Source organism: Falco punctatus, assembly GCF_963210335.1.
Source record: "Falco punctatus genome assembly, chromosome: 9".
Lineage (NCBI taxonomy): Eukaryota > Metazoa > Chordata > Aves > Falconiformes > Falconidae > Falco > Falco punctatus.
Genome location: NC_137589.1, coordinates 33,334,468 through 33,362,024, shown reverse-complemented (window position 1 = coordinate 33,362,024; position 27,557 = coordinate 33,334,468). Strand labels below are relative to the sequence as shown.

At 41.9% G+C, this 27,557-nt stretch overlaps 1 protein-coding gene across 9 annotated transcripts in view; it reads right to left on the bottom strand.

The window, feature by feature from the left end:
• The window catches only part of RBM20 (RNA binding motif protein 20), a 135,451-nt gene that overhangs the window by 45,076 nt on the left and 62,818 nt on the right, over positions 1 to 27,557 (bottom strand). The window lies entirely within an intron of this gene.

Sequence of the window (27,557 nt, the reverse complement as noted above, 5' to 3'; positions counted from 1 at the left end):
CTGGTCAAGTAGGCTTTCACCAATACAGGCTGGCATTTATGGCAAGGCTTCTTGCCCTGCTCGGCTATTTTCACCTAATACAATGCACAGATTTTGTATGAATTAGAAGTATTGCAGAGCTACCATTAACTTGCAGCCCACTAAAGATGCATTAATTTTCTCCTCTAGGAATGAGTGTTGCTCAATACACGGGGCTCCCACAGCCCAGCTCATCAGTAGCTTTGTTGGGAGCGTGCAGAGGTATGTAAAAAAGCACTTTCCCTGTCCTGTATGTCAGCCTTGGGGGGTGTGATGGAGACAGCCAGTCCCGAGTGCCATCTGCCCTGCTACATGTGAGCGTCACACTCTGCTGCCCCTTGGCATGCCTGGCTGGATTAGCCAATGTCAACAAGAAAGTTCCACCCTTCCCTTTATGGGCACATACGGGGCATCCAACTCCGCATGCACCACCGGGGAGGGACGGGACAGACACAGCACACGCTCGAGGCCTTGGGAAGCAATGTCAATCAATTTCTGACTCTTGAAACATGATCAGAGGCCCTGGGAACAGAGCCAGCGCCTTCCTCTGGGGCACAGTCAGACACGCTGAGCAGATTTTGTCCTGAATAGAAGCTTCCCAATAGCAAGGCGTAAGACAGCCCAGCGTTTCGGTGCTGCCAGCCTTTCTGGTTCCTCATCTCTCATTCTCTCTAGGGTTTGCACAGCTGGCATGATGAGTACAGTGGCACCTGAGCATCCAAAAGTGATGCTGAGGAGGAAAGGCTCAATGATCTGCCCAGTTTGGAGCATCTCCAGGTTCTGTACGTGGCACATTGATCACCAGCACCACGAAGGCAGGAGACAGTAGGGAACAAACCCAGATTGTATCGCGTGTCTCTCCCCTGTCCATCACGTGCTATATTTGCTCTGGAGAAGGCTGCCGGCATGAAGCACAAGCCAATCCTCTTGGCCTCCTGATCTCCAAGGAGGGAGGACAAGCACCATCAGGTCTATAAACAGATCATGCAGTGGAGAGGATAGACGTGTTTAAAATTAAGCTAAAGGCAGGCGCAAAGCTGCTCAAAGGTGGTAAATCTGGGGGCTGAGCAGAACATGAAAATGTCAACAAGAATGCAAGCAGCGTGGTTAGTTAGAATATGTTCTTCCATCTGATACATACACCTTAAGAAAAGAAAGATACTTTTTTCACATAAAGCAGCTGAATGTCAATGTGAAATGTTGCATGAAAATCACAGGAATATGCCTGAGATTTAAATATCAATACTAAAAAATAGGATGAGCCATTTTAATAACATCTCCACTCCGCTGCTCCCCAGGAAAACATGCTGATACTGGGCTGGGAAATCTGAGGAGCAGCTCATGTGATGCAGACTTCTGACATTCCCCGAGACGTGACTAAGCTTAAACAAGTGGCATTATCTGGTGCATTTGAAAGCAAGATGTGAACAACATGATAGTGGGGCTTTTTTTGGCACCACACAAAATGTTCCTGTTTGGATGGGGTTTGTGAAGTGAAGGATATTACGAACAAGTTAAAATTTGCCTGTAGCTTTCATGGTCTTGCCAGCCTGAACTTAGCTGTGAGTTAACAACGTGAACGTAAAGAGCAGTAGTTCTGTGAAAATGCCTATAATCGCGCTGACACCATATACCACGACAAAAATAACTATGAATCCTATTACAGAAAACACAACCTTAGCTCGAAATAGAGCCTAAAGTGGGCACTCTCAGTCAGTTTTGCAAGTTTTACATCACTACAAATACATTGATATTTAAAGTCTTCTGCTTCCAAATGTAGAATTAAATAGTGGGTCATCACAAATACTATTTTCCAATTGTGAAGCTGAACACATAACTGAGTTTTGTATTAACTAAAAAGTGAATAAAAGGAAAATTAAAATAAACATGCGATGTGAAGCCCAGACGCTGTTCCCACAATGTGTGTGCCCAGCTCAGGAACACCAAGCTCAAACAGCACCTAAGCTCCTGTGCAAGCACGCCCTAAAGGCGCACAGCGCACCGCCCAGAGCTCCTCCTGCACAGCAGTTTCTCTTACCCTTAGCACGGGATTAATTTTGGTCTACATTCATAGGGACTTCAGAAGAAAAATTAAAAAACAAAACCCAAAGAATTTTTGACATTACAAATTAAAACTTTCTCTCCTAAGGAAATTAAAGCAAAAAGGTCACCACCCTGATTAAAAACAGGCCAGGTCTGAGCTCTGGGCATCAGAGTAACTCCTTTAACAACAACAATATCGTGACACCAGCTGACTCTTTATTGCCAAGTCCTTCAAAAAACCTCACCTGTCTCAGCAGCAGTTGCAGAGGTAGTAACTACCTTCCTAAATGTGATATAATCAGAAAGTTCATTATTTTCTTACTGGTGGGGTTTTGTTTGTTTTCGGGTTTTTTTGGCATTTCACTGTATTTCGACCATAAAATCAGAGGGAGCCCTCTCAATTTGTGGTTGAACTTATGCAGAGAAAAGAACTTCAGGTTCAAAAGCCTTACCTGCAACTACAAACCTGTTGTAACGCATTGTATCTTCTCATTAGTTATAGATGTTATTTAAAAGATTTTCAAAACATATGTCGTGTGAAGTTAAACACAGCCTTTACAAATACAAACCAATGCATTTTTTCCATTTAAAGAAACTTGTCATTCGTAATCTTTCCTATCTAGACTTTTGCATTTAGCTCAGCAACTACTTGAGATGCTCACTGGCTGATACTGCCACCCAATGGTTTTTTACTCATTAACAGCTTAAGAAAAAATAAATAATGAAAGCAGATTAAATGTGGAAACACCTCTACTTCTGCTATGGGAACAGAAAGTACCTGTGTAGGCAACTTCCACATAAGATAGCTTATGAAAAATTATATAAAATACACGTTAAAAATACTCATTTGACGAAGGGGGAAATGGAACAAGTTCTCAGAATTTCAGATGAAGATTCATACCAGCAATAAACACAGGTGAGCGATTCCAGTCAGATGGATACCATCTCCTGCACTCAGTACTCAGCCAGGCACTCCTGAAGATGTTCCCCAACTGCAGAAGAAGGGATCAAAAGCCACTTTCTCCTTCCCCTTGCACCCCAGTCCCTGATCAGTAACAGGAGCTGCCTCCAGGCAATTTTTTCCCCAGACATTTAAGAGCCAACCCAGACCTTCAGAGGGGGAAACTCAGCGCCCAGTTTACACAGCAAGAAAATACTTATTCCCAGGTACCGTGACAGGCGCTGGGTATCGGATGGGGGAAGCTGTGTGGACAGTACCTCCCAAAAACTCTGCAGGCAGCCGTAAGCCCGGCTACACTTTAGCCCTACCTGACGTAAGGCAAACACCGACTGGTCCTCAAGAGTTTTTAATTCAGCGGAGAGAGAGAAGGATCCAACAAGTTATCCTATGATCTTTGAATATGTATCTATGTAGATAAAGCAAAAAGGCCCTCAAGAAGAGAGGCAAAAGGAATTAAAAGGCCAAGACTGAGGAGAGAAACAGAAAAATCTAGCTCCATTCCTGCACTCAAGTTCACGCGTGACTTCTTTGCCCAGGGGTGGAGGGGAACTCCATGATGGAGAAAGCACTGTAAAGCTTCTTGTGAGGAAGAAGCTGGGGGGTTGTAGTCGCCAGCCTGGCACATGCCTTGGGTTTGCCTTTACGTAACTGGGGGTCTCCCTGTTTCCCTTTCCAGTCCCAAGCAGTCCTAAAAATGTCTGGCCATCTTAGGCCGTGACATCCTGAGCACATCCATTGGCCCCATTCCCCTCACCACCAGGGAGGGCCGTACGGCTGCACGACAGCCCTCACCAGGACAAATCCCAACCAAACCCCAGCCTTGAACTGCTCCTCACTCAGGGCCAAACACCAGCGCCCATCAGCCGCGTGGGACAAAATCCAGTGAATTATAGTGAAACCTGTAGGGAGCAGGACTGCCACAAGAGAAACGGGTGATTATGTTTTTTTCTGAAAGGCCAAAAAAGGGCTACCTGCAGCAGAAACATGATTCTGCATCATTATACAAGCTATAAGGTCTCAATGATTTTACTTTAATGTAATAATTTAATTCACAAATTACTATCTAGTAACTGATTCTTTTTGTCATTTTGTTGTTAGCAAACAACCCTGACACTGCTGTATTTTCTCACTCTACATATGGGTATGATGAAAAACTTTCTCATCTACATTTTCTGTGTCAGAAGCAGTAGTAAAATAATTCCCTTCAATATAGCAGCAAGTTATTTTCCACACGCAAATTATAAGTAGTAAAAAAATTCCTTTACGGAAAAAAAATTGTAAGTACTTTATTCTGTATTCACAGCAGTTTCAGACATCCACAAGGAAAACACTGGGATAACGGGGGGAGCACGAGGGCTACAACTGGTCTTATTGCTGTGCGGGTGTGCAAGGCATCCTTCTCCCCAGACTGGTACCCGGTGAGCGAAGGTGGAACAGCCACTAGATGGGGATGTCTGGCTTCGGAATGTAGGAAACCCAAGCGGCGCCCCAGCCACCCTCTGCTTCAGAGTATTCAAAAGGAGGAAAAGAGGAAAAAGAGGAAAAAGCCCATGCGCTTGCCTTCTCCTTGTCTTTCTCTGGATTGAATAAAAGACCAAGGAATTGATTCATATTGTGCAAGGGACATATAAACAGTATGAGAGAAATATGTAGGTAGAATAATGGTATCGGGTCAATGTGCATATTCCCAAACTGACCTGAAAATAGTTTCAACAAATATCCAGACAAGACCAAACTGCTGGTGCATTTCCCCTGACCTCCTGGCAGGTTCTCACACTTCAGACCATCTCTCTTCTCTGACAAGGTATCTTTCGTGGCTTCTCCTGTTCTTGGTCCTCCTCTTGTCTGCTTGTCCTCTTTTCCACTCTGCTAACCTTCTGGGTCCTCTCCTCCCTCCTCCAGCATCTGGTGGTCAAATTTTGCTGCTTCTCTATCCATGTCTTTTTACTTTCAGGTTACAAATAGAACTTCAACATGCATCTCAATCGTCAACTAATGGGACACCCACCCCTTCGTAACATTTGCATGACCCCCCGCCCCTTCAACCCATGGCAGAGCTCCTGCCCAAATGTTCCCCCTCTTCAAATGGTTCTGTAGGTCCTGGGGCATGAAGCCCATGTTGTTAGTCCTCACCTTCAAACTCTTCACAGCACTGGCAATGTTCTTTTCCCTCCCGCTTTATCAGCTTTGGGGCCCACTTGCTCACTTGTGCCTCTTCCTCCTCATGAGTGCAATGCCCTCTGCACTGAAATCTAAGGCCTCTTTTCCCTCCATCCTCAAATCTCTTCTTGTAATATTTCTCTTCTCCCCAGTGCCTGAAAGCAACTGCCCAAATAATCATAAAGAAGTAGGCAGTGGGGAACTACTCAGAGATACTTAAATTATTCTATATGTCATTTAAAAATTCTAGTATATGTCAAGAGAAGGATGCACACTGAAGTCAGACTTCTGTGTGCTCTTTGCATTTCATTGGTCGCAGCTTGTAATTGCAAAAGAATGTGATTACGCTTTCCCATAGATGTAGACAACCATACGTAGGAACAATACATATCTACACATAATGACTTTCTTTGAAAAAAGCACGTGACAAGTTCACAACAACTTTTCGTACGATTAAGACCAAACCCACAGAAGACACCGGGGGAACGCTGTTAGGAATACAGACAGATTTGGGGGTATTTCAAATAAACTGGGTCTTCCCTTTATTCCAGCTGAAAACTACTTACATAAAAACTTTTTAACTGGTATTTGTACACACTGGAAAAGACATCAAACCTTTTAAACTTTTCATTGACTGTTTTTCTTTGTCCCAAGTAAAAGATTACAAACAAAACATGCCTGTTTTTTGCTTTGAATGTAGCTGGGCATCTCTTTTTAAAACATCACTAGGTAAAAGTGAAAAATGGTAAAAAACTAAGAAAAATGGTTATTAAAAAAAAGTTTTCCTCAACATGCAAAATCTTGGATTGATTTCTAAAGCTGTGTTTCAGAGATTACACATATTTGGTCAGGTTTTCAAACTCTGAGAAGGGAAAAAAAAAAATAGCTAACGTCCAATACATTTTGTCATGGCTTTCAACTTACTGTAAAGGTAAATATAAAAAGCACTGCAGGCTGTATTCTTGATCTACCATTCATCTTGGCCAAAGATAAAATATTTATTGATCTCATCAGTACAGACTCAGCCTCCACGGGGAATTTGCTGTGTAACATATTTGAGACCTGAGAAGATGCTGTTAAGGTTCACATAGGAGCCTCAGTGCATTTACAATACAAGATTCAGTCCAAAATTTGCACATCAACATATCACACCACGGTGATAGAAAAAAAATCCTTCAATATAATTAAAAATATATTTACGTAATGACCTCATTTTAATCCGCTTCTCAGACACATATTCAAAGTAAACTGCAAGACAAGGTCACCCTATAAACTGACCAAGACCCAGTTGGGATGACTTAAAATTGCTTCCCTTGCTTGTTTTCAACTGCAGGCGCTGCTTGCAATTCTGAGTTTCATGTGTTTGCATTGGCAAACGTTCGGACAGGCTACTACAGACTCTCGCACGCCGTGCCTCTGACTGTGAAGGGGCATTTCGCCATTTGCAAGGCACAGTGCCCCATGCTCTGGTCCTGCTCAGTGCTCTGTGCAGCCAATTACGCTGTGGAATTCCCTCCCATCAGGCATGAAGAAAATAATTCAGCACATTATGCTTGAGCATACCAGTATCTGGGTGGGCACTCTGATTTATTAAAAGAATAACTACATGTGAGCATCAGAAAAGACTTCAGCTACAGCTCCATGAAAGATCCTGTGCAGAGATCTCTTGAGGAGCTATGGACAATACTCCCAAAAGGAAACCCGAGACCATCTTCGGAATTACAACATCATCCACTACAGCAAGGAAGCATAAAACAGCTCATTAGCAGCCCTATCGAGTGACAGACCTAAAGCCAGCTCCAAAGTTGCCCACACCTGTCTGCCTATAGCGCCTGCCAAAAAGCCAGATTCCACTGGGGAAAGAATCCTTGTCCCTCTTCTACATCTGGATCTTGCCACCCCAATACACTCCCGGGGAACGCATGTTTTAGAGCAGCAGGGTGCACAGCTAGGCAGAAAATATGAGCAGACGTTGTAAGACCCCTCCCCCCAAATGAATGAATTCCATACTCTGTTTCAAATGTGAAAACCGAAAATGTCATTGAAAGTATCCGTCAGTTTTAAGCAGCACTATTTTAAATAGCTCAACTTCAAGTAGTCCAGCAAAAGTTATACAGTGGTATTTCTAGTACATCTTGTTCACTTATAATGCATGAGACCTACTAGTACCTTAGGAACTCATTAACAGTAGGCACCCTGACACATTCCTTTGACAGACTAGGAGCAAACTGTATAAATAACATAATAGTTACTGCATAGTTTCACACTGAACTCCAATACCGCAGCGAAAAGCCTTAAGTATGATCAAGCTGAGCAGAACTCTTAAAAGCAAGCTAGAAAATCTATCTTTCCACACCACCCTTTGTGACAATCTGAATACTTCATTAGTCTCCCAGGATCTGTATTCCAGAAACAGTGGGGTTTTTTTAACGTGCTTTATACAGAGGCCTCAGGAGTGATCTATCAAGAAATTTGATAATGAATTAGAAGAAATTAACAACTGACATGCACACACATATCCATCAGAGTTTCAGTGACTGATTTTCCCAGACTACAAAAAACACACCCACATGATACAACACTCCACAGAAGATGGGAACAGCCTCAGTTAGAAACCAGACATTGTTATCCTTGTGGAAATCTTCTCTAATTCTAGCAAACTGCGAGATAAATGATGATAAAGAGATGATTACACAATACGGTAGAAAGGGTAAGAGAAGAGAGATGCAATTTTTTCCCAACAATTTAATAAGAAATTTCACCTCTCCGTAACGGTGTCTTGGAAGTGTGAAAAAGGACTGCTCTCTAATGCCAGCACTGTTTGTTTTCCTTCCTGATATAATTAGCATTATTACTATCAGGTTTTACTGCACCTTTACAGTAAAAGAAATAAACTTATATGCAACAGGGTTGTAGTAGTATGCAGTTGTAATAAGACCAGCACCACAGATCCTATACAGCAGAAGAATATTAAACAGCAGAAAATTAAAGCTCACTCTGCCAAAATGCCGCAAGGCACCACACCAAGTCATTTGCAAGCCAATGCATACAAATTTTTCAGAAGAAATTGCAATCTTGCAAGAAGCAAAAGGTAGAAGAATCCTTCCTGTTTCTTCCCTAAATGATTCATGCCCTTCCACTGCAAGAATATAAACATATGGGTGTGGATGTGGGGGTCTGTGTCTATATATTAAACTAAGTTTTAAGTTTTGATCCCAAATAACATTGCACCTAACTAGGTGAAGATGTGAAAAGAAGACTGGGGGCTTCTGTGCTTGGGAGAGAAAAGGATTTCACAACAGCCTGCATTCCCTGATCATTTCACTTCCCCATTGCCTAGAATTGCCTTAACACCAATTCAAGGCTTTTCTAGGCTTAATTAAACCTTAAAAGAAATGCATGGTTTCGATGTAAAGAAAAGATGCATTAATGCTGGAGGACCATTTCATCTCTCTCTTAGATTACAAAGACCTGTCTAGCAAATGTTTGAAGTGCAATGCAGATCCCAAAGGGCAAGTTCGAACGGCAGCACCTCCGTCCGAACACCCCACTGGCCAGGCACCGCAGCGAGCTGGTGTGGGTTCAGCAGCTGGCGCAGGCTGATGCACTTCCCAAATTTTGGAACAACCTTGCATTGGCAGGAGACAGGGCAGAGCCTAAAGAATCCTGCTGGCCTGGGAGTGGCACAGGGATTCAGTAATCCGAAGGGCTGTGTTCCTGGCTGGCGTGAAGGGACCTGCAGCTCCACTTGGAGGATGCCCATGCTAAGAAGCCCGGCCAGTTATGTACTAAGTAGAGATTTATATTGCAGTAACAAGTCACAAATCATGGCAAAATGTGTGTGAGAAGTTCAAAAGACTCCTTGTTACATGTAGGAGGGCACTAACTAACGGAAGCTACTTTCTAGGCTTCCCCTCTCTGCTGTGGCATTGAGATGCTTTTGAACTATTTTCCACTCAGTGTCTTGCCTTTTGCCTTAAAAAACATGCAGAAATTTTAAGGAATCCCTACCTCTGGGAAAAAGTCTATTCCATAGCAAATCTGCTAAGCGATACCACCCACAGCAAGTCTGGGTTTTTTAAGATTAACTTCCTGCCTTATGAAGATAATAAAAGTCAGCTCCATTACAAACAGATGCAGGTTCTTCTAGCACTTGAGGGACAACATCTTTAAAGATACCCTGGGATCTGTAGCTGTAACCCCATGTGGGAGAGCCCAGGGTTGTACCCAGCCGCTTGGTCACGCACAGGGTCCCAAAGTTAACACACCAGCTTCTGGCCTGCACCATCGCCCTGCCATTGCTGAAGCAAAACTTCAGACCCCACTGTCTGTCTGGGATAGTAACTTAAATCCTAACCCATATCCCCCTCCAAAACATTACCAACCCAAAACATCTATATATTTTTAAAGGTATTATGCATAACCAGGGTTCAGCTGCACAGTAGATGGCAGTAAATCTTCACTTGTCACCTTAGAGACCCTCCCACCTCCTTCCAGGATTTAAAAAAAATGTAAATACATTTATGGCATTTTCCAACACACTGTAGGAGTAAACTCATGCTCAGCTACGCTTGCCTTCGGCTTTCTCCTCAACTTTTTCCCTTGGTGGGCACATATATGATTCCATTATTTCACACACGGTTCCTTCTCAGAGCTCTTTTATTATGGAAAAGCAATGTGATGTACACACAGTTTAGCACTGTCAGATGAAGACTGGCTTATTTCAGTGTAATATAATCCAAAAACATATGAAACTTAAAACAGAGGATTCTTAATCACAGCTGTAAATGTGTTGACACATACAGGGTGAGGAAGGGAAAAAACATACTTGGTGTTGCTGACAGTATGTCAAACAGCATTACGAGAAAGAGAAGCAAGCTGCAGCATGTGATTTGGACGACTCTTTGTGACACAGAATTTTATCCTGATTTACATTTTTCTCCCACAGAAAAGCACCCTCTTCCCGTCAAGCCTTTGCAAAGCTCTGAATCTCACTTAAGTTCTCAAATGCTCATCATTTAACCTCTCCTACCAAAGATGTCGTTTCAAACTTTAAAATGCTCCATGTCCCAGGTCTCAAAAGACACTTTTGCCAAATGATTTTACACCTATGGATGTCAGTTCCTAGTAATTTATAAGGCACATGAAGCCATAAAAGCTGAGCTATAAAAATGGTTTTCATAGAGGGGCTGACCCAGAACACAGATTGGTGGAAGTATTTCCAGTTCCCTGCCTGGCCTTTGGGTCAGGCCCAAAATGAACAAAGGTTTGCTAGAGCAGCTTTTTGATCAAGTTTACTGTCAGTTAAGTGGCCATAATTCCAGCGAGACTGTACTCACGGCAGTGAGGAAGGCAGCCCTTTAACTGCCTTCTCTTCACACACTATTCAGTATAAAAATGAAGCCAAATACACTGTTATGGCCTGTTGTGTTTCAAAGACTTTCATAAAAAGCAGTGAGAAACCACAAAACAATCTCTCTTTACATTGGATGATACTAATTAAATCCAATTAATATTGTACTAACTTGTAACAGCACACAGAAATCTGTTTTATATCACATCTTTCTGACGGACTGTATTCCAAAATAATTTTGGTGCCAGCTCTCACATTCCCAAAAGCGCCTTTAAAACTGCCTTGCAACCATCTGTAGAAGTCTCATAACTTGCATCCAGCACTTGAGCACTGGCCCTCTGGGAATTCTGGGCTAGCATTCAAGATCAGTACCCTGGCATCTGCACAGGACAGCGCGGAAGTGTGAAATCATCAGGACTCAAAACCCCACCAGAAATGTCTTCTGACCACGCTACATTTGTATGACCGTCAGCCAAACCGCCACTGCAAGTGTGTCCTCCAGAGCAGCCACTGAATGGCTTGCAAAAAGCGATTTGCCTGCAGCATTGCAATTCCTCTGCATTGCTCCGGGGTGTTGGAGCAGCAAGACAGGGATTTACGCCAGGACTCGCAAACAATACTGCCCTTGTGCCCACTCTGCTCCAGCGTGGGACTTGCATGCAGTGAGTGAAAGTGCTTACAAACAATACAACTTCTCTTCAACTAAATGTTGTAGATTCATTTTTATCATAATTTTGAAGCACTCTGTACACATATTTGACCTTTTCTACTTTTTTAAAAGACCCACCAGGGAGTCCTAGCAGCCATTTAGTGCATGAACAGAAGAGAAAGAAAAAGTTCTCTATTAACATGGAATATTAGCTGCCACGCAGATGAGCTCAATGTAGTATCTGGTCAAGTTTGACTTGCTTGAACCCAGGAAAAAAGTTAAGAGGAATTATTAAGTGAAAGGGGAAAACTGCATTTTGACAACCCACCTGATAGCCAGGACAACCGCTGAAGGTCTCATAACAAGCAGTCTATCTTTGGAGTGCTGAAAGGGCTGAGCCCACTTAAAGTTGTTATCAGTAGCATGCGTGCAGCAAAAGTGAACTCTAGAAATGTTCTGTTATAGACAGTTTTGAACACTGGAAGTTATTTTAGGGAGGGGAGGTTCTTAATACTTTTCAACGTACATAAAAATGAGCAACTGAAATTAGGGCAAGTATCTCTTAGAAGCTGTAGAAATGGAATAGAAATAAAAAGCCCCTGTGATGAAATATGCACATATACATGGATGTCTTCATGTCAGTACAAACAACTACAGATGTAATACACACATTAAGAGAGACATACACAAAATTAAGATGACTACGTTCTTAAAATGATTTTTATGACTTGGTGTAGCTGCAGACCACATAGCACTGGCTACCTCGGTCCTCCTAGATAGCTTCACCCATTTGGAGGGGCAATGCTCGGTAAAACTGTGATGTTCTCTGAAGGTCAGGGGACTTGCACCCTCACCATCTAAGCCTGCCCAATTTATGGTCTGAGCCGCTCATTACCACTGTGGTAGATACCCATGCCTTCTTTTCTTCCTTTAGGTGTTCATAGCATTGTCAAAAGAAGAAAGAGGAAGAGTCTGCCTGAAGCCTACAAATTATGTGCTTAATAAGAAGTAGGGTGTGCAAAAGATCTCAAAATCTCTTGTGATTTCAAGAAGCTTAACAAGAATGTGGTTGTATCTGTGAAAGGTCTCAGAGCTCTGAATTAAAACTTACCTGTTTGGTCTCCCAATAGCAAATGCTTCACAACCTGACCCCCGGGGAAAGCCCACTGGCCTTGCACCGCTTCACAATATCTCCATCCTCAGCAAAAGCACAGGCTCCCTGACACCGCTGGAGGAATTTCAGCCCAAGAGTCCCATTCAGCTCAATGTAAATTGCTTTAGGAGAAGCACGGAGGAACCTTGCTAATTGTGGTCTGATGTTTCACAGCTTAGGAACACTTATCCTCCTTCCCAAATGCCAATTTGAACATCCTAATAGGCCCGCAAATTTAAGATTTTGTCGTCAATTTTTTACAGAATCCCCTCACAAAACATTCCAGTATGGTTGAAGTAGCATTACCACCCATGGTTAGAGCTGAACACTTGCCAAAGACAAAGCTATAATATACTTTAATTTTACAAAGTTAAAAATCAATCATGTGGTTATTTGCTTACCCACTAATTCTTCCAGGCCACTGAAGCATGTGTTTCATGTTCAGTGGGCTACTGATGGGTTTAAGCCAGTGGAATAACTCAAATAACCACTTCTGTTGCTTCTAGTAGTCCCCAGTTACTAAGTGTCAATGAAGCTATGTAGTATGGTATTATATTTACACATTTATTCCAGAGCAGCATTTGCTCCACCCTTACTGTAGAATAAAATGTTCAGGGAAAGAAAGCAAAAATCCCAGGAGTGATGCGTACCCGCTCTCACATTGGAGGAGCTAATCTTTCAGTATGAGCAAAATGAACTAGGTAAGTATCTCTTCACACTCCATTAAGTTATAAGCCTCCTTCACATCAAAGACAACATATGACAGCTGAGTCATATACAGTATTTATGTGATGACCACTTGCCCAGCACAAACACCCTTACAGAATCTAAAGATCTTTGGCCCAAGAGGGAACTATAGACAAGTCTCCAGCACTGCAATGGCGAACACACAAGATCCAGATGGGCTCACAGACTTGTGACCTTTATAATTACACGCCACCACAGGCAGCTTGCTAGCGTGTAGACAACCCTATTTATAGCAAAAAAAACCCAACCCACTGCAAGCTAGCCCATCTGAAAGTCTGGAAACCAGCATACCTGAACCATCAAATATCTCAGCATTCCTCACCTGCTGCCTGTTTTGTTCTAGCGAGACAAACAAATCAGGATCATCCCCAGCCTGTCTTGCTTTTCATTCTGACACAGGTGTGGGTAACAGACAAGGATATGATGCCACAGCATGAGGAGCCAGTACTTAACGCTGACTACTGGTGATCAAGCTGTTCCCATCACTCTAAAACAAACAGAAACAGGATTTTAGCAAAAATCGTTGCTCATGAGCCAGAAATCAAAGCAGAGGAGGGAGCAAAGCAGTTGGAGATGATAAGAGATTATAAGAGATTTATACCACTTTTTACCACTTCTCCCTTTCTAATCCTTTCACTGCTTCCCTGCTGGATAAACGCAATTCAGGTTTCCTGTCTCTACCTGGAAAACTGCTTATTCAATCTTTTCCTCCGTTTGCAAGCTTTGGTTTAATCCTGACCCTCTGCATCATCTGCCTTTTCCACTCCTCTTCTCATAAGGCTGCACAAAATCACAGTTTTGTAAAGTTCAAGGCTGGACATGCCAGTGGTCCACCCTGTGCTGTCCTATGTGCCACAGCCTGGGATGCTTCACCCAGCTATCCCAGCAACACACGTTTGCCTGAAAGCAAGACTTCCTGCAAAACACCACAGTCTTGATCTATGTTAGTCAAGAGAGGCAGAATTGATTCGGTTTATCTCCTTTTGATATGTTGCAGTGGCTTATTGCCCTTACTGTTAAAACAGAATTTTATGCAAATTTAAATAGCCGTCTCTGAACGTACTACTTTGGATTTGGCATTAAAAAGTGTTGCGTTAATAGGGGCCCAGCTTGCTACACAAACTAAGGTTACAGTCCTATTGTTACTTAAAACTTACTTAAAAGTAATCTTTATGCCTCTAGTGAATAGCCTCTAGGTTTACTCCAAACTGTTAGTAAAAATGCTGAATAAGACTGTTGCCAAGCCCCTGTGATATCACACTGAAAACATCCCTAGTTGAAGGAAATTTGCTACTGCCAATGGTTCTCAGACATTTCTAAGTTTTGGGGTGTTTAATCCAGTCAGGAGTTTCTGTACTGATAATGTGTTTTCTTCCTAAAAACCAAAAGACTGGGAGATAGGAAGCCACATACCTTTCTTCCAAACATGAAATCTTACTATCTCTTTATCAACCTTTATCAAACAAAACTAAAGATCTTAAGAAAAAAATATTCACCACGCTCCTTCTAACAGAAGATTATGCTGACTGAAATAATTATAGTTCTACCCTCTAAGCTTTTGTTGTTTTAGTCTTTGACAACTGTATTCACCTTAAAAATTCCTGTAATGTTGTCCCTTACTCATACCAGACTAACCAACACTACAGCTACACAGATCACCCCAGTCAGCATTTTCCAATGGTTAGCCCTTCTTCGCCAGTCTGGATTTACTCCTATATTCCATGATTTTTTTAAACTCTCAGGACAAAAATCTGGAACTTCCAGATCCAACTCTTTGGATCCCTTGGTGCAGCTAACCAGACATTGATTTTTAGTGCAGTTCTACTAGGATAAACATTACCGTATCTTCATTAAATATTTACTTTGGACTACTGTATCAGCCTTGTTCAACACAATTAGGTTATTCTGCTCTTTTCCAAAAAGAAAATGAAGTATTTATTAGAAAGTGAGGTATTTATTGAACAGTTCTGCCAGGATTTTGCATCAATTCTAGCCCCTTTACAGTCCTTCTCTGGTACAGCGTCTCCCTCCTTTCTAACACCCTTCTCCTGAAACACCTAAATTTTTCCATTTACCGTGGATCTTACTCTTATTTTTAACTTCCCAGACAGAATGCCCCTGTGTTGGTTTTTGGTTATTGAGTGGGAAGAGTACAGCAGATATTTTGCAAGTGCTTCTTAACAAAATCCCAATTTAATTTATACCCTTCTAATTTTTTTCTTTTCAATCGACTTTGCCCTAAGATTTTCCCCAAAGTGATGAAATTCAGCCTTTCTGAAACACCATGTCACCGTGTTACCAGTGTAAACCAGCATATGCCTCTTGGTTGGGAAGTAGGTCATGCTCGCTGGTCCCTAGGCAACCATCAAATCTCACTCCCTTGATCAATTCATCTGCATCCCTGTTTATGACGTCTGAAATGGATTCAGCTGGTATTGTGTGCTGTGTTTTCTTGTATTAAAAGATTATTCTTTATTTTTAGCAATGCTAAGTGAGTTACTATTGGCTGCATCAGATCTCTGATATATTGAATGGTCCATTTTTAAATATTCCACAGCTATTTTCCTTCTCCTCCCACACACTGCCATACCACAGACTAGTTCCGACTGATCTCTGGTTTTATTTAATGGATTCTTCTCCAGAACTTGGTTATCAAATTATTCCTTATGCAGTCAAAACTCAGTGGATATGAGTTACTCATCAATTCTTGAATACTATAAAATACAGCATCGTTTCTTTTTTTTATGCTCATCGTTTCTAAGAGTACGGCTGACCACATGGGCAGGGAGGGAAGTTACACAGTATAGCCCATAGAAAACTACATTGCACCAGATGCACATAAACAAGCAGTGCATTTGGAAGTATGAGAAATGGATGGGCACCATATAGCAAGGCAAGGACCAGAGAGCGTGATGACAGAGCCCAAGCTTAGGCAGATGTAGATTTGCTTCCACTGGGGCTGAGTGAGCTCCCTTGCAAGAGTTGCATCTATTTCGCAAACCCACTGTTCAGTCAAGATAACCTGGCTTGCCACAGGTTCAAGTATCCTAACAATTTCATCACCCTCATCACGCAAATAGCTCACCAAGATTTCAGCAATACACATTTCTTAAGTTCACTGAGAATATCAGTTCCCTCCTGCTGGTCTTCCACAGCCCATCAGTGCTGCATGAGCAATTTCTCTCTCACATGTTTTGTAATAGGGGATCAATTTGTTCACAGCAAGCTAAGCATAGCTTGTACATTTGACTCAGTGATAGCACACAGTCTTGTAAATTAAATGTCGATTCAGTGCCTTCATATCTGCTTCTTATAATGTCCAGACAGGCTCTGCCTTTCAGTTTCTGAAGTACAGGCTGCTGCATGCACAGAGCTCTATAGCTCCCTGGAACATGGCCCAGAGTTGTGCTTGGGCTTTACTATCAGGACAAATTTTGTTGGCTTGTAAAGAAACAGTTTGTAAGCTGCTGCATAGTTTTCTTCCTTTCTTCTGGTGATTATCTTTTGGTTGTAGATCAGAACTAGAACAACAGGATTTTTTTTTTTTTTTCTTAGCTACATCTAGAGACATCTCGTGCAGGTAAGAGTGGGAAGCAAAGAAGGTCCAATCTGCAAAGCTAAAATTAGATGAAGATGATGATGGGGAGACTAAAGCCAGCTACCAGAAATAATGTGTAAAGATAAATAACTTAAATATATCACACTGTTACATACTTAGAGTAACTGCATCTGTATGTTAAAAAAGGAGGCAAATAGAAAGATACTAAGCATACATTTTCCTATTGACACCATCCATATTTTGATTTAAAATTGGTGGAAAAGTAATATCCAACAAAATATGTGAAATGTAAAGGAAAATGAGAATAATGTATTTTTTAAAAAATGTTCTTGTAGATGAGAGATGGGTATGAAACAAAATTTTTCCTATTCTTGGCTGGGAAAAAAGCATCACTTCCAGATATCTGTCTTGAAAGACACAGAGGAATAAGGAAAACTTTCTTCGTATTAATTAAAACTGGCATTCAGGCCCCAGTGCCTCAGAAGAGACAACCATGATACCCAAATACAACCACTGGCTGACCCTGGCCATCACCTGCGCTGGCCCAGCTCGCGAGAGAAGGTAACACTTGGTCCAGAGAAGCAACGTTAAATGACGGCAACTTTCCTGACATGGGCTCGGCAAATGCATCAACAACACAGAAGTGAAGTAGATGTAGGTTAGATCTTCACTGGGGAAAGAAGGACAAATATATGACAGACTTTGTTCCTCACCTCAGTGAGATTGCTGCACCAATTGCAGCTTCTTTTAATATCAGCATCTTACATTAGCTCTCCCGAGCAGCAAGCCAAGAAGCCTAACAATAAAAGGCATTTAGGGAAGGCAGTTTTCATTCCTCCATATCCTACCAGTTCCAGGGACCAGGGGTTTGGGACTTTGACTTCACTGTGTGACTGGTGTTCACATAGCTGCAGCCTTAAAACCTGCTGGGCATGACCGCCTGCAGACACAGCAGATTTCCATCTGTCTTCATCATCAAGCTGTGGCTGTCAATCCCACCAGCTTCACGGGAAACCCTGGTGTTACCAATCAGCTTAGCCTACTGTGCACACGCCATACAGCTATAAACCATAAAATTATTGTTTTTACAAGGGCAGTGGATTTTAAATTGCCTGACCCCACCAATTCAAGACACACAAGGCTATCGGACCATGAGAAATACATATGTAAACAGATAAAACCATATGCACCAGCGCCTTGGGATGTATCAGAACCCTGAACCTACAATATATATATAGGCACAAAAGAGAAAAGGTATTTTGTATTTCTTACAGGCTGATGTATACAAGAACTGTCTTCCGAGGAGCAGTTTGCCGCATGATCTCTAAAGCCAGCAGCAGCAGCCGCATTGTCTATGGGTACAGAGAGACAACAGGTGGGAGAAGCAGACGAGACAAGTTTTCTTTTAGGTGTATGAAGTTTGTATTTCATTCATGCTATTTGTGAAATGGAATAACATCAGCAAGTAGTCATGAGGCTGCAAGTTAGGAAATTACATCATATATTTGGCAATAGCTACAGGATATAAATAACCTGGAACATCAAACCTTTCACAGAAACAGATGCAAAAAGGGATTCACTTGCCCATGGGCAATTTGCAGTGTTTAACATTTACGTGTGGATAGGCAAGCTGTTTTTAGCTTCCCAGGAGCCAAGACAGACCTAGCAGAACTGGATTGCACATACCCACATGAAGGGCAGCAGGTGATTGTTACAAGCTGCAGAGCATAGCAAAGAAGTTAATTCAGTACACTGAAAAAGCATGTATCCGAGAAAGAATGTAAGGAACCTTTTCCTTTCTCTCCATTCCCCTATTCAAAGTAGTTATAGGAAGAGAAATTATTCTGAGCACTACAATTTAGTATAAGTAATCCTTATCAAGAATTTTCTGTAGTCAGCCTTACAACAGGAACAGTACACCTCCCCTCTCCTCTTTGGGCTATTTTAAACCCATTTGAATGTAGTTCAACACCTAGAGCCTGATTCTGCAGAGATAAAAGCAAAGGAATAACTTTACTTCCACAACCTGTCTTACAAATGTGCAGATGTGCATACATGCTTTCAGAACAGGTCAAAGTGAAGCATTTGTGACCTACATGAAATTAAATTTATACAAACTAACATTTATTGTGTCTGCTGCTTTTATAATATAATGACAGCTCCGTGGATAAAGTCAGGCATGGATTACTAGGATCCACAGGGTATCGGACCACACACCTGTCAACAATTATTGGCATCCTATAGTGTTCATTAAATGGGACAGTATGGATGCACTTCTCCTGGGCACTGCAGTGAACAGGGTCAATCTAGCAGCACAGAGTCTTCAGAACAAGGAATCACGAGTATACAAACCTGTCTGTTAGGACAAACACTTGGTAAACCTTAATTCATAACAGAGAATGCAAACGAAACAAAAACACTAATTGGAAATACCCTCAGCACTTCCCCACACTGAGTTTTAGAAATTTTCCTTCTTCCTTCCCACTCCCGCCATGGAATAAGCAACAGCCTCCATGTGTTGAACAAAGATGCAGCTGAATCCCACCCCTTCTGCAAACATCCTTGCTTGCATGGGGATCACTGCAGTGAAATTATAGATTCCAGGCAAAATACTTCACCCTGCCTTAGTGCCTAGCAGCTAGCACAAAACATAGAGGTTTTGGTAGGTACTATGCAAACATACACAGGCAAAATACTTGCTGTCCTGTTCCTCTCTGCTTTGCAACATCATAGGAGATTGAGTAATCACTTTAATTGGGATTTACCACACTAAAGGTCTGTATTGTTGGTCTTGCCTCTGCAAAATGAACCTTTGGTGTTACAATCATCTGATTGAACTCCTGGAACAACAAGGTGCTTTAGTAATTTTTCCTTAATTATGGTTTACAGTTTTGGATTGTCGACTATTGACCTTAATGCACTTTTTACAGGTAAGCAAAGAAATCAAGCAAATCCTCCACAAGCAGGACCACAGCACTGGCATCCTCTTAAACAGGCTGGGTGAGCACGCATGCTTAACTAGCAGGAGGTGTACCCACACGACTTCAGTAAGCCTTCCACAAGTTAAATAAACAGTGCTCTGAAGGGAAGGTGTTCGTTCCTCCTTCAAGCTTATCTAGATACTGATTGAAGCAATGCACCAGGCAAATAACTGCAAGTTCTGGAAAGATCCCAGGAAATTAGGACTGCTTGTCTATTCTAAGGCTTGTTGCATTTCTGTCTTGCAGCTACAATTAATAACCATATGCAGAAGTTCTCAGATGTCTAATAGTTAATTGGAATCATGATCACATAAAAATAACTATCCTGCAGCATAAAAATAATCTAAATGCTGAGAAACAATTTAAAGCAAATGGCAGTCTCGCTGACTGAGATTTTACAGATGTTGCAGGGAAATTGCTTCCTTGCTTGTAGCACTGCCATAATTTCAGGACACAAATATAAACAAATGGTTAGTGTTACCCGTGAGCCTTTGCACACGGCTGCTGTAATCACTCCTCTCCTAGACTCTTCTTATTTTCCATAACGATTTTACCGATTTCGATCTGCCCCTCTTATTCATTCTCTCTTGCAGTGTGGGTAGTAAAATACAAATGTTATTTAAGTACAGAAATCCTTAAAGTAGATTTCACTGGGGTTAGAGGCTATTTTTAGCCCAGCTAGCACCGAGATGCACTGAAGTGTTTACTAGCTTGAACATAGGTCATAAAGTCTGCATTTGTCATTACCAAAGACCACCTGCAGTTTAGATAATTTATTATCAGTGACAACTGTTTATTACTCTCCAACAGGCAAATAAATTTAACCCTTCTCTATCAGACATAAAGCTTGAGTAAACACTACAGCAGTGACTTCTGTGGTGTCTCTCAAGTATGTCTTTTAATCCTTGTGCCTACAGAAACATACGGGAGAATTGCTGACCTCAGTTACCAGCTTGCTTTCCCTGCTGCTCAGGTATTCAAGTGGGAAGTGCCAATTACATAGGCAGAGCCACCCCCCCCCCACCCCCACCCCCCCCACCCCACCCCCCCCACCCCCCCCCCCCCCCCCCCGCACCAGGAAACCTCCCAGAAGCAGCAGATAACTTATCTGGAAAACAAAACAAAACAAACAAGCCCATCTGCAGAAGATAGTGGAAAGAAGGCAAGAACTCAGACCTGAGAGCTGGATACATTACCCAATATCCTCTGCTTCACATTTTATCAATTTCAATATCATTTCACCTTAAATTAAGCCTGCAGGTAATTGTAAATACCTGTGAAAGATGCAGGTGTGAAATGCAAAGCCATTTATTTTGCACAGTATTTTCAAGTATCTCCTTTACTGCCTTTATTACCTTTTATGTTTGTATTAGTTTCCTGTTGTCTGTCACCATGTCTCTATGTCCCTACCACGAACTCATGAGGAACTCCCTCACAAAGTCCCCTGGCACACCTCTCCCTTGTTGACTGCTTTGGGTAGGATGCTGAGGGAAGCTGTAAAGGGCAACAAGATCTTAAATCACCAGGTTTGGATAAACACAAGAATTTGATCATAGGTAGTGATTTACAGGATCAGGACTCAGTTGCTCTGTGGTGGGTCTTCTCTGCTCTATTAAACAGTGACTGCATTTCAGCCCAGAAAAGCTGCTCTACGGTTCAATCTAGTAATAATACAAAGGATGGAAGAAGGAATTGCATGTTTTTTTCAAATCAAGCTAATTATCCCTGGGAATGTTATTATATTTGCCCACCACACTATAAATATGATAAGCCTAAATTCATCGTCACGCTTGGTTTCATTTATAATCAATAAATAAAGTTGATGGTCAACAAATAAAGACACATGAAGGTCATAATTTGGATTTTGGACTGCCTAGGTTGGGAACAATGCAAAATTTCTCTATGACTAATTACCACAAGAAATAAAACCAAGTCTGGTCTTCTTTATAAGCCTAATGAACAGAATTTGAGCTTCTGAAAGATAAAACAGATTCCTGTTTCAATTCTCTTCTTAATGAATTCGTGTTAAATAAAGCCTAGATCATCTTACATCTAAACCAGGCACACAGCCTCACCTGGAATTCATTCTCTAAGCACAGAAAACAAGTCTGAAATCTGACTTCCAAAACAGAACTATCACATCATGCCTCACCAACTCCAGTTCACCGTGTAAATTATACTTGATAAATTCTCATTTGTTATTTACAAGGACACAATTCTTCAGTGATTACTGTCCAGAGAACCCAAGCTTAGTCTGTATCACTTGTCATGCTTAGATGAATACTCATGTAAATAATTTTACACTGTGAATTAATATCCACTATGTAAATAATGACCATGACCTCCTCAACTTCATTTCTTAGAATACTCAGGGCAATTAAAAACAACTATCCTGATGTTATACCAAAACTTGCTGAAGCCAGAGAAAGATTTCTATTTATTTCCATGGAAAATAATCAATTATTTTCATCATACACTCATGCCTTTAAAAGTCTCACCTCTGACCTCTGAGTCCTTAATTAATTTGCAATCAAAATATCCTGTGCAAAAGTACCAAGCATGACAAGGCTGGCTGGTCTCCTTGGGTTCCCTGCCAGCCTGGTGTAGCCTGCAGTCTCCAGGGGCAGGCTCCTGGTACGCTTCCTCCAGGGAGCAAACCTGGCCAAGCCCTGGCAGAGCGCGCTGCAGGCAGGGCTGGGCTGCCGAGTCCCCAGCAAAGAGCTGGGCAACGCATGGCCGAGCCACGTGTTTGTGGAGGCAGGAACTTGAAGCACTGGGTGCAGCCCAGGCTCAGCTCCTGGCTCTGCGGCCAGAGGCTGGATGTCCTGGGAGCCCAGGCACACGCTGCCGAAGCCATCAGGGACCGCAGCTTCTCTGCGGAGAGCTCCTCCACATGCCGCCACCTGAGCCAAAGGGCCAACGCAACTCAGAGAGCTCAGCTCCAACGCAGCGATGGATGCAGAGACAGTGGTTTTCTCAAGAAGGGAGCTCCTGCTTGCATCATTTGAGAGGAATAAAAGACCAGTCAGAAATTTTAGATCTTAAATGCTTGCAAGAAAAAGCCCATTATTTCAGAATCAGACAATACAAGTTGCGTTTTTCATAGAGGGACGCTGCTTTAAAAAACAAGCCGACACACACTGCACTGGCTTTATCTTCTAAATGATTTCATATTCTGTGCCAAATCTGGCACATTATAGTAATCTTGTCCTGGAATGGAAGGTGGGAGTAATTAACTATTACAGATATCCACACACATATGTACCTCTCAAAATAATGTGATGTTTGCACATATCAGTGGCTGGGACAATAAATATATTAACATCTTACTGTCTCCCTCTTCTATGGAGATTATAGTTCTTTACTCCTTGGCAAGCACTTTGGATTGTGCAACAACATAATTATGCATTATTCTCACTTTCGTGCTTTGGAGGTCTTGTGCCAGGTGTCAAGTTCGTTTAAAAAAAATCTAAGTGAATTAAGTTTTAGGCTGTTGCATTCAATTGCTTATTGACACAGTTAAATATCTTCAAAATCTGTGTTCCAATTCCAGCTTGAACTGAAGACTTTGAAAAATAAGGATTTGTTCATAATTCTAGAATTAACTTCCACTTTTGAGCCATGTTGAGCCCAAACTTCAGCCTGGTTGCACAAGTGATTTAGAAAAATACATGTAATTGAAATTAAGGATGCCAGATTTACTGCTGGGATATGCTGCTGCATTTCCACTGATCTCCATAGCATTCGTTAAGAGCGAAGGTCACTTTGCATTCCAGCACGTTTGAACAACCGGCTGAAGAGCAATGCCATGGGCTCTGGGGAGCTGCTGAACACTAACAGAGCTCAAGAGAGGTGAACAAGAGCAAGATGTCACTGCTGCCCTTGGGGACTTGCAGGAAAGACTGAGTGCTAACAGGCTTTCAGAGATCTGATTCATCAAGAGAAAAAACAGGGCACTTGGTGCTAATTTTTTCAGAACTTACTGATGGCTGCAACTTCTATTTAATCAGCATCATTACTTTCATTCATTACAACAAATATTTACTTACTGATGAACAAACCTTCTTTAATATTTGTCCACAACAGTCAGTTCTTCAGAGGAAGGCTAAAAGCCTCTCAGCCCTCGGATGAACATGCTAAAAACACATCAAGACAACCAATAGTAAGGAACTGAAACTGGCTGGTTAAAAATGACGTTCAACTGGCTGTCGGACGTCTCCTCAGACTATCCAGCTCTTATGATGTCTGAGAGACTAAAAGCCCTTTTGGCAATATGATCTTTGCACGTGTAGGGTAATCTGTATCTCCTGCATATCAAATTCCTGCCTCTCTTATCCCCCAGATGAATTTTTAAGCTTTTCACTTTCGCTCTACTAAAGATGAAGGGAGTCCCACGCTACGCAGGTGAACCTGCAGAGCCCCTGCTGCTTTTGGCATATGATCAGAACAATAGTTATTCCCACATGTTCATATAAAAAAGCAGTAAAATCTGCTGAAAGAAAAGCTTCTGTGGCGGAGGGGATGCTGTATTTTGCGAAACATGACAGCAGACGATCCCCCAAGCTTAGAAGGCTTATTCTGTCATGCAATGAAGCCCCAAATATCATGACAGCCCAAGAAAAGCTACTGATTTTAGAGTCCTCAGAAAACTGAACACCCAAGGGAATGGAGCTCTCCAGCTCAAATGCAGCGGAGCTACGGCCCTGCTATAATATACAGGGATTAAGCAGTGGGCTTACAATGCTCTTTCTGAAGATTAGTATAAGATTTCCTGCTTAGATAATGTAATCATATCATGAGTCTGTCCCATTTCTTCTAGTCATCAATATCTTTCTGCATTGCCATTAATAGATTTCTCATTTTTGGATTCCTAGGGAAGACATCCCATTGGGTTTTGGTGCAACGCCTTTTTCCCCACACAGGCTTGTTGTATAACTCGCTGGCTAACGTATCCACCAGGGAATGAAGCACAGAATTTATCTGACGTTCCTATGTTACTGCCCTGGAGCAGATGCTCCAGCACATAAGATTTTCAGATTATCAAGAGGGGATATGAGGAATGTCACAGCCTCTGCTAGTCTATGTAGGGACATTTATCAAAAAGTCAGCTGGTATAAGACTGCTATGTTCTCCTCATGCAACAAAAGGTACTTTAAAAATGTTTTAAATTAATTAGGTTGAAGCTTATTTTCCAAAATACAACAGAATGAGGATTTCATTCCCCCAGCTGATGAAATTGTTCCCTTGATGCTGAAACAGCCTCAGAAACCTAGGATTATTCTTCCTCTCAGTCTCCATGTATGCCATCACATATTTCCATTATACACACTGCTCACAAAGCACTCAAGAGGCCAGAATCACAGTTTTCTGTCCCAACAAAACACTAGGCTGTTTCTTGAAAGAAACAGGATTCTGTTGTCTTGAGGTCAAGAAAACTCCCTGCTCTGGTAGGGGGGAAATATCTGGGGCATGTCACTTTGATAAGCAACAGAACAATTAAAACACTGAAGAAGAAAGGTAACCCATCAGCCTGTGGAGTAGAAAAGATTCATGTTTTGTATCTCAAAATGCAAGGGGGGCAGAAAGTTGCACAAACATTAATGAAACTTCAGATTGCAGTCCCTTGGTTGTGAACAAGGAATTGCACCTTTCTTCTGACAACAAATGGATACAACTGACACAAGAAACAGGAGTAAAATCTACAGGAGAAAATAAGCAGTACAGGAAAGCAGTCTGTAAAAGCTTCATTCCTAAAATGCTTATGTATCTGGCATGGGTTAAGCACCAGAAAAGACGCATGAAGGAGAAAGGTTGTGATGGGCATTCATGTCGCCACAGCTCTGGAATGCTGCAGCGCATGTTTAAAGAAAGCCCTTCTGAGAATTGCAGGATCCACATGGCGTGGTGCACACATGGTGCACAGTACAGCATTATCTGAGGAGCAGATCGGAACAAGGAAAACATCTGCATCTCCTCCTGTTTACATGGCTACAATTTCTCCTTCGTGAGGGAATTAGGTGCCCCATCTGCATTAGCAGTAGCGCTAGCCAGTGCACAGTTTCCTTTGGAAGAGATTTTTCTCTAAGGACAAAAGCTGCTTTGAGAGTTGAACTTGAAGCTATTCTGCTCACAATGTGCTTCAGTGACATTGAAAAAAATCAGCTCTGCTACACTTTTTCTGAGTGTTAGCTTATTCAGGTAATATTTGCACTTTTTCAAATGTGTTTTCAATGTCTGAAAGCCATCAGAAGGTGAAGAACAAAAGTTGTCATGCGTATATAAGTACCATGACAGACCTGAACAAAAATAACATTTAACCAATGAGCAGGCGCCCGCAGGACATATGCATGTGGGTTTACACATTTTGCTGTGCATGACTTGGCTGTGTAATACATATTTTGCATCAGCTTCTGCCCTGACTTTGTTCACATCAAACCCTTGTAAGAAGATCAACGAGCTCTTAGGAGGATATGAAATTACTGACACAACAGAAGCCACATAAGCCATGACTTAATTCAGCCAAGTGTCCTTAGCTGGCCACCTTTTCCTACAGTCTTTCCAGCTTCCACAAAATTTCTGGAAAGCAAGAGACCAATATTTAAGAGTCAGCAGTGGTTTAGCTAGAGTTTTACACTATTTACTTCTATTTATCTTATTTTCCCTGTAAGGTTTCCATGTGACAGAAGAGTCATTTGCAACTGATACCACTGAGATGCATGACTTTGCATACATTACCCACTATGGTGCAGCATAAAGATATTTCAAGCTAGCTTAAAATAAACTGGCTTAAGCACAAGAAATGGGTCTAGATGTAACAACACAGAGCTCTGCCGTGGCTTCATCTATCCCAACAAGGACCAAAAGCAACTGGCACAGCTTGCAGATACTTCAAGCTTGGACCAGCGCCCACCCCTGAGCTCAGCTTTGTGTGCAGGCTCCGTCGCTCCCACCCTATCTTTGAGCAGGCGTTTTATCCCATTTTAACAGCGCTTCTGCAGATGAAGTTTAAACTCCTGCTACCCATGTCCTCAGCATACAGCCACTTGTCGCCAGCCCTTGCAGCAACACCCACATCAACATCAAACAGGCAAATGAGCTGTGTTGATACAGCAACAGCAGCTGTGGCGTCTGCAGAGAGCGGGAGCCTAAACTCCTCCCTCGTACTTTATGGAGATGCTACGGAGCCCTGCGGAGACACTGCAGGGGAACAGCAGGCATCCTGCATCACTGCCACACCGAGCATGGGTCACAGTATTTCTAAAAGTAAGGAATAAAGTCTTCATGTGCCTCAAAGGTGATTTACAATTAAGGGAGAAGGGGAAATGGGAGACAAACTATTTTTCTCCACACTTGTACAGCACAGGAAATTGCCGCCTTAGGATATCTTGTCCTTCTAGGATATAAAAAAATGTAACAACTGGGAAAACAGCAAAATTATGACATAAGAATCAAAATGAAAATTAGGCACCTGAGAAACAAAAGCATTTTCAAAATTATACTAATAGTTTTGAATTTTAAAAAATGTTTCATAAAATATTCAATATCCTCTTCTTTTTGGCCAAATATACACTAAATGTTCTTAAAATTGCAAAAAATCAGAGAAAGAGGATCAGACATGACATTCCTGATCATGTAGGAAGAAAGTACCTAAAAGCCAAAGAGCTGAGAGACCAAACATTTAATATACTTTCAGAAAGCCAGCCCACACTCAATTGTTCATAACGTTCAACTATCCACAGATTCGGGGATCTCTGTTTTTCTGCCTTTAAAGCACTTCCTAAATATCACCTCTGCACCACCTAAACAAACGATGCACTCGTATGCATAGCGCGTATTTTATGATCTGCTAGACCAGGATCTCCTGACGCATGTTCATGAAAGAGAGCGTATGGAAGAGGCTTTCTTTCCACATGCAGAACTTAACTTAATTTTC